Source organism: Aplysia californica, unplaced genomic scaffold, assembly GCF_000002075.1.
Source record: "Aplysia californica isolate F4 #8 unplaced genomic scaffold, AplCal3.0 scaffold00693, whole genome shotgun sequence".
NCBI classification, from domain to species: Eukaryota; Metazoa; Mollusca; class Gastropoda; order Aplysiida; family Aplysiidae; genus Aplysia; species Aplysia californica.
The window spans coordinates 92,464-99,514 of NW_004797963.1; the positions used below are offsets into that span (position 1 = coordinate 92,464).

Sequence of the window (7,051 nt, forward strand, 5' to 3'; positions counted from 1 at the left end):
GGGCGTGTGCCGGTGTCCATTGTTCCGGATAGCTGTGGGCGTGTGCCGGTGTCCATTGTTCCGGATAGCTGTGGGCGTGTGCCGGTGTCCATTGTTCCGGATAGCTGTGGGCGTGTGCCAGTATCCAGCAGTGTCCAGGCCCCCGGTGTAGCCATGCTGTCTGTGGGCAAACAGTCTTCCTCTCTGATTGTCACAAGTAGGAACAGCTCTGAGGGGAAAACATTTCTCATCCTGGGATCTTCTAAACAGAATGTGTCCTTGGACTCAGTTGACCAGACTGAGGAGTTGTCTTGTGTAGAGACAGGAAAAGATACACGGGTGTTGCCTTTTGCTGATCTGTAAAGGCAGGAGGCGGTCTGTGTGGATGCTTGTCTCCTTGTTGTGTGCATTCCTTTGATAAAGTTCTATACACTTCTGGCACTTTGATTTGGCCACTGTAGATGATTTGACAGCTCATTCATCTTTTACTTGTTTGATGAGAAATGGTGATGGCCCAGGGATTTAGTCCATGAAAATGTGAGGTGTGCTCGCCCTGTTGACCAGCTTTTTGATGAACTGATTGAAGAGCACACAACACTGCACAACACACACAACTCAACACAACACCACACCACACAACACAACACAACACAACACAACACAACACAACACAACACAACACACAACACAACACAACACACTACACAACACCACATCACACATAACACCACACAACACCACAACACACCACACCACACAACATGACACACCGCACCACACAACATGACACACCACACCACACAACACGACACAACACCACACCACACAACACAACACACACCACACCACACCACACACACACACACAACACAACACAACACACGTAACTCAACACAACACACCACACAACACCACACCACACATAACACCACACAACACCACATCACACCTCATCACACCACACAACACATGCACACACAACACAACACAACACACACAACACCACACAACACAACACAACACACACAACACCACACAACACAACACACACAACACCACACAACACAACACAACACACACAACACCACACCACACCACACAACACCACACCACACCACACCACACCACACAACACAACATACACAACACACACAACACCACACCACACCACACAACACCACACCACACCACACCACACAACACCACACAACACAACACAACATACACAACACCACTCCACACCACACCACACAACACAACACAACTCCGCACACCACACTACACAACAAACACAACGCAACACAACACAACACAACACAAAACACAACACAACACAACACACCACAACAAACAGCACTGCACACCACGCAACACACAACACAACACAAAACCACACTACACCACACAACACAACACTAACTACAGGTTGTTGACCTACATAGTCATGGGCTGACTTCAGGTTGTTGACCCACATAGTCATAGTCATGGGCTGACTACAGGTTGTTGACCTACATAGTCATAGTCATGGGCTGACTACAGGTTGTTGACCTACATAGTCATAGTCATGGGCTGACTACAGGTTGTTGACCTACATAGTCATGGGCTGACTACAGGTTGTTGACCTACATAGTCATAGTCATGGGCTGACTACAGGTTGTTGACCTACATAGTCATAGTCATGGGCTGACTGCAGGTTGTTGACCTACATAGTCATGGGCTGACTACAGGGTATCACCCATTTCTGGCACTTTGGAGATGATGGAGAAAACACGGTCTGTTGTTTTATAAGACACTTTTTTCCTGAAAAAATGGATGTCTACATTGAGAATAATGGTACAGAATTTTAAAAAAGTTTTACTACCCAACAATGCAGTATGAAGAGGGGAATTGTGAAAAGTTTACATTCCATAATGGCCTTAGTGTGACTTGAGGCATAGAATGTGGGAGAATGTGAGCAGCCTGGAGAATGGTAGTGGGACATCTTGATGCTTGACTTGTTGGCCTTGGAGTGTAGCCTTTGTGTGTGTGTGTGTGCGTGCGTGCGTGCATGTGTGTGTGTGTGAGTGAGTGTGTGTGTGTGTGTGTGTGTGTGTTTTTGTGGAGACAGATGAGCTCAAACAGCACACGGCACCCACACACTAGACATGTTTCTCACACCGCGGCCTTTGTGTGTGTGTGTGCGTGTGAGTGAGTGTGTGTGAGTGAGTGTGTGTGTGTGTTTTTTTGTGGAGACAGATGAGCTCAAACAGCACATGACACGGCACCCACACACTAGACATGTTTCTCACACCGTGGCCTTTGTGTGTGTGTGTGTGTGCGTGCATGTGTGTGCGTGCATGTGTGTGCGTGTGTGCATGTGTTTGTATGTGTGTGGACAAGTTGGTCCTCATGCTGTAACCTGTGGCCTGTGCTGTGGACAGGTGTGACTTATACCAAGTTTCCTGGATGTGCTCCTAATTTTCCCCCTTTTCAAGAAATAATGTAACCTGTTGGATGGTTAGCCTGTCTTCTTGAGTGACTCCTTCTAAAATATTACATCATGGCTGTCCCTGTCTCGTGTGCAGTTAGAAGGCAGACTTACCAGCCAGACTGAGTTCAAAAGAGTTGTTTTTTCCCCCCCAGTGAACCTTTCAGATGTAAGTAATTGTATCTATGATCTATCTGCACAAATGCCTTTCTTTGACCACCATCATTGTCATTCTTCCTACCACCAGTGTTTTAATAAGGTGACAACTGCTGTACTGTTTTGTTGTTGTTGTCGTTGTTGTTGTGTATTGATGAAGTTCTTGGTTTTGCCCTTGTGGGGGCTTTGTCATGGAGCGTCTGTGTCTTTGTGCTGGTTGGTAACCCTCCCACTACTCCCAGGTCAGCGACACTTGCAGCTCCTCTGTCCTCTAGTCTATACAATCGTGTGGAGAGAGAGGCTCTACATTTTTGTGTTCTGAACTTTTGGGAGTCCTTCATCAGAAGGCTCCCGTAGATGAGGCAGGACTCCTCATTAATCTGTTTTACCAGTAGAATGTTCTGGGACGGATTTTTCATCAGTAGACACAAAGACAGTCCTCAGTAATCTATTGTAAGTGGTCTGTTCTGGGACATAGACACAAAGACAGTCCTCAGTAATCTATTGTAAGTGGTCTGTTCTGGGACATAGACACAAAGACAGTCCTCGGTAATCTATTGTAAGTGGTCTGTTCTGGGACATCAGTAGACACAAAGACAGTCCTCAGTAATCTATTGTAAGTGGTCTGTTCTGGGACATAGACACAAAGACAGTCCTCAGTAATCTATTGTAAGTGGTCTGTTCTGGGACATCAGTAGACACAAAGACAGTCGTCAGTAATCTATTGTAAGTGGTCTGTTCTGGGACATCAGTAGACACAAAGACAGTCGTCAGTAATCTATTGTAAGTGGTCTGTTCTGGGACATCAGTAGACACAAAGACAGTCGTCAGTAATCTATTGTAAGTGGTCTGTTCTGGGACATAGACACAAAGACAGTCCTCAGTAATCTATTGTAAGTGGTCTGTTCTGGGACATCAGTAGACACAAAGACAGTCGTCAGTAATCTATTGTAAGTGGTCTGTTCTGGGACATAGACACAAAGACAGTCGTCAGTAATCTATTGTAAGTGGTCTGTTCTGGGACATCAGTAGACACAAAGACAGTCGTCAGTAATCTATTGTCAACTTGTAAGCTATCTGTTCGGGCACACAACTTGTGCTGCTGAACTGGGAGGATGTTTGCGTTTATTTCTGCTTTTGATAGGGACAGGGGGGCATATATTGTCTTTGGTTTGTTTGTTTTTCTAAATGATACGGCATGTTGTTTTATTTTGAATGTTTAATTTTTAAAAACATTTTTAGTCTGGCTTTACTGTTTGTAGATAGCTTTGCATTCAAGTTGCTCATTGCCACTGTCTCACTGTATTGCTAAAGGGACTTGATTGTACAGGAGAAAGATGGGAGGTCCAATGCTGGTGCATTTTCCTTGTCGAAAATGAAAGTCAAGGACTAGATAAGGACAAGATCTTTTGACAAACTCTCATCCAGAAAGCATTGTGGAAATAATACATTGTTTCTTATGGAGAACACTTTTTTAACTTTCTACCCAGGCCAACATTTGTTACTGTGCAATTTTATCAAGGATGGGGTGCCCGTCATTTCTTTACCAACGTGTGCTGCCCCACTGGGACAATATGTGAAGTGTGTACTGTGTAGTGAAGTAGTGGCCACTGCAGTGAGACCTGCTCTCACCGCCTCCTGTCATTGACAATCACCTGTACAAATGGCTGCTTGCCATGTCTCCCCTTGCCTTGTTTTTGTTTGGTTTTTTACCATGATCGTGACACTGTGTGAGACGGACACTTTTCTCCTGGACCATGGCTGGCCATCTTGGATAATTCTGTCAGTAAATATACACCAGTGACAGGCAGTACCAGCTGTTGTAGCGACATGTGACACAGTCAGTACCAGCTGTTGTAGCGAGACGTGTCACAGTCAGTACCAGCTGTTGTAGCGAGATGTGACACAGTCAGTACCAGCTGTTGTAGCAACACGAGACACAGTCAGTACCAGCTGTTGTAGCGAGACGTGACACAGTCAGTACCAGCTGTTGTAGCAAGATGTGACACAGTCAGTACCAGCTGTTGTAGCGACACGAGACACAGTCAGTACCAGCTGTTGTAGCGACACGAGACACAGTCAGTACCAGCTGTTGTAGCGAGACGTGACACAGTCAGTACCAGCTGTTGTAGTCAGTTGTAGTCAGTACCAGCTGTTGTAGCAACACGTGACAAAGTCAGTACCAGCTGTTGTAGTCAGTACCAGCTTGGTGCTGTGCCCCACCCTGTCGCTAGGACCGGGCTTCCCTCTATCTTCATTGATCTATTCTCCTTTATTTCATTTGTTCATTTATCTATTCTCCTTTATTTCATTTGTTCATTTGTCTATTCTCCTTTATTTCATTTGTTCATTTGTCTATTCTCCTTTATTTCATTTGTTCATGTGTCTATTCTCCTTTATTTCATTTGTTCATTTGTCTATTCTCCTTTATTTCATTTGTTCATTTGTCTATTCTCCTTTATTTCATTTGTTCATTTATCTATTCTCCTTTATTTTATTTCATGTCTTGTGCTCTAATTGTTTATTTATCTATTCTCCTTTATTTCATGTCTTGTGCTCTGCTTGTCTTGACAATTAGTAAGGCGGCTCTTTGCTGGATTTGTAGAAATGAAATAGTATGATCAAACAAAGTATTACATAAGAGGACAATATTGAAAACTGAGTGTTCAGTGGAAGATTTGTTTCTCTTGTAGGTGTAGTTTGTGTTTCCTTGAGTGTTGTTGAGCCATTACCGCATGTGTGCCTTACTGACTAGCTTTCATGACTCTCTTTATTACTGTTGGATGCAAAAATATATACTAAACATGATATAATGTATGTTGTCTGTGTTGTTGAATTCAAATGAATAATTTACTTATTCAAAGATCTTTATTTTTTATTCGAGATCATATTTTACAAATGCTGTCAGATAGACTCCATAATAATGTTCCTAGACTTGCATGCACTCAAGGCCGCCTACTTGAATAGACTGACACTTGAATAGACTGACACTTGAATAGACTGACACTTGAATAGACTGACACTTGAATAGACTGACACTTGAATAGACTGACACTTGACAGCCCACTTGAATAGACTGACACATGACAGGCAGCTGTGGTCAGACTTAGTCAGATCAGTGGGAGAGACAAGAGCAAGGTCAGCGAGAGCCTGCTCACTGTGCTCTCCCCCTGGCACCAACACTGAGTACTTGGACAATGTGCACACAACTTTACATGGCACTCCTCTAGCTCACTTACCAAACAAACATATTTGTAAAAAATCTTTATCCATTGATATAAAAGTTTTATTTTTATATGGGCCCTATTATAAACACCACCCTTTCGGTTTCCTACCCAGAATCTCTACAAGAAATGATTGACAGCAACGTAGACCACAAATGACTCCTGTTAAGATAGCCTCCACATTTCAGTGGAATAAAGCTTGTCGATTTTCTCCCCAAGTCGCCTAGATGTCTACATGAGAGTCGGGAAAAGTTCTGACCCCTCTGTTTGGGCCTTACTTCGTAGGGGTGGGATCATTTGTATGGTGGGTGAAAATTGGTCGTCCCTTTTGGGGTTGTTTTAGATGAAAGAAAGAAAGAAAACGTGTCAGAATCTTTGTTTTCAGTGACCTTCATTAATGGGCTTTTTGATTCTGTTGGTCACCCAACTGGAAGACCTGCAGGCAAAGATCTGAACAAATTCAACAGAGTTATTTGTTTTCCTTTGTTTTACGAGCAGACAGTTGAAAGTGAACCAGCTCTAGCAGCGAGTGAGTGGATTGGCCAGCTGGACTCATTGATGAGTTGAGGGATTCCCTGTCTGATGGGACATGTCTGATAGGACCGAGTCAGCTCATGTGTAATGGGACAGAGTCAGCCCATGTGTAATGGGGTTAGCCCATGTCTGGTGGGACAGGTAGCCCATGTCTGGTGGGACAGAGTTAGGTGTAATGGGACAGAGTTAGCCCATGTCTGATGGGACAGATAAAGCCCATGTCTGATGGGACAGAGTTAGCTGTGTCAGGAGTCTCTAGACGTGACAGTTTCTTCCACAAACAATTGTATTGTTACTATGTTTATCCGATCATTCCTTTACATCTAATCTATCTTTGATTTTTAAAAAGGAATTGTTTTTTAATTTCTCCTGTGAAATAAAAAAAATATTGGATGATTTTTCTTCCTCTCAACATGATGTATGCTTTTTGTAAGTATGGAAATCATTTGTGTGTGTTCTTGTACGTTTGTATAACTAGTGGTTATGGTAGATGTGTGTTCTTGTACGTTTGTATAACAAGTGGTTATGGTAGATGTGTGTTCTTGTACGTTTGTATAATAAGTGGTTATGGTAGATGTGTGTTCTTGTACGTTTGTATAACAAGTGGTTATGGTAGATGTGTGTTCTTGTACGTTTGTATAATAAGTGGTTATGGTAGATGTGTGTTCTTGTACGTTTGTATAACAAGTGG

General features: G+C 43.3%; 1 long non-coding RNA gene across 1 annotated transcript; it reads left to right on the forward strand.

The window, feature by feature from the left end:
• Positions 1-1,370: 1,370 nt before the first annotated feature.
• Positions 1,371-2,479, forward strand: LOC118478572. The gene is made up of 2 exons (XR_004859133.1): positions 1,371-1,404; positions 1,559-2,479. It is a non-coding gene; the product is annotated as an uncharacterized LOC118478572 (long non-coding RNA).
• Positions 2,480-7,051: the final 4,572 nt, after the last annotated feature.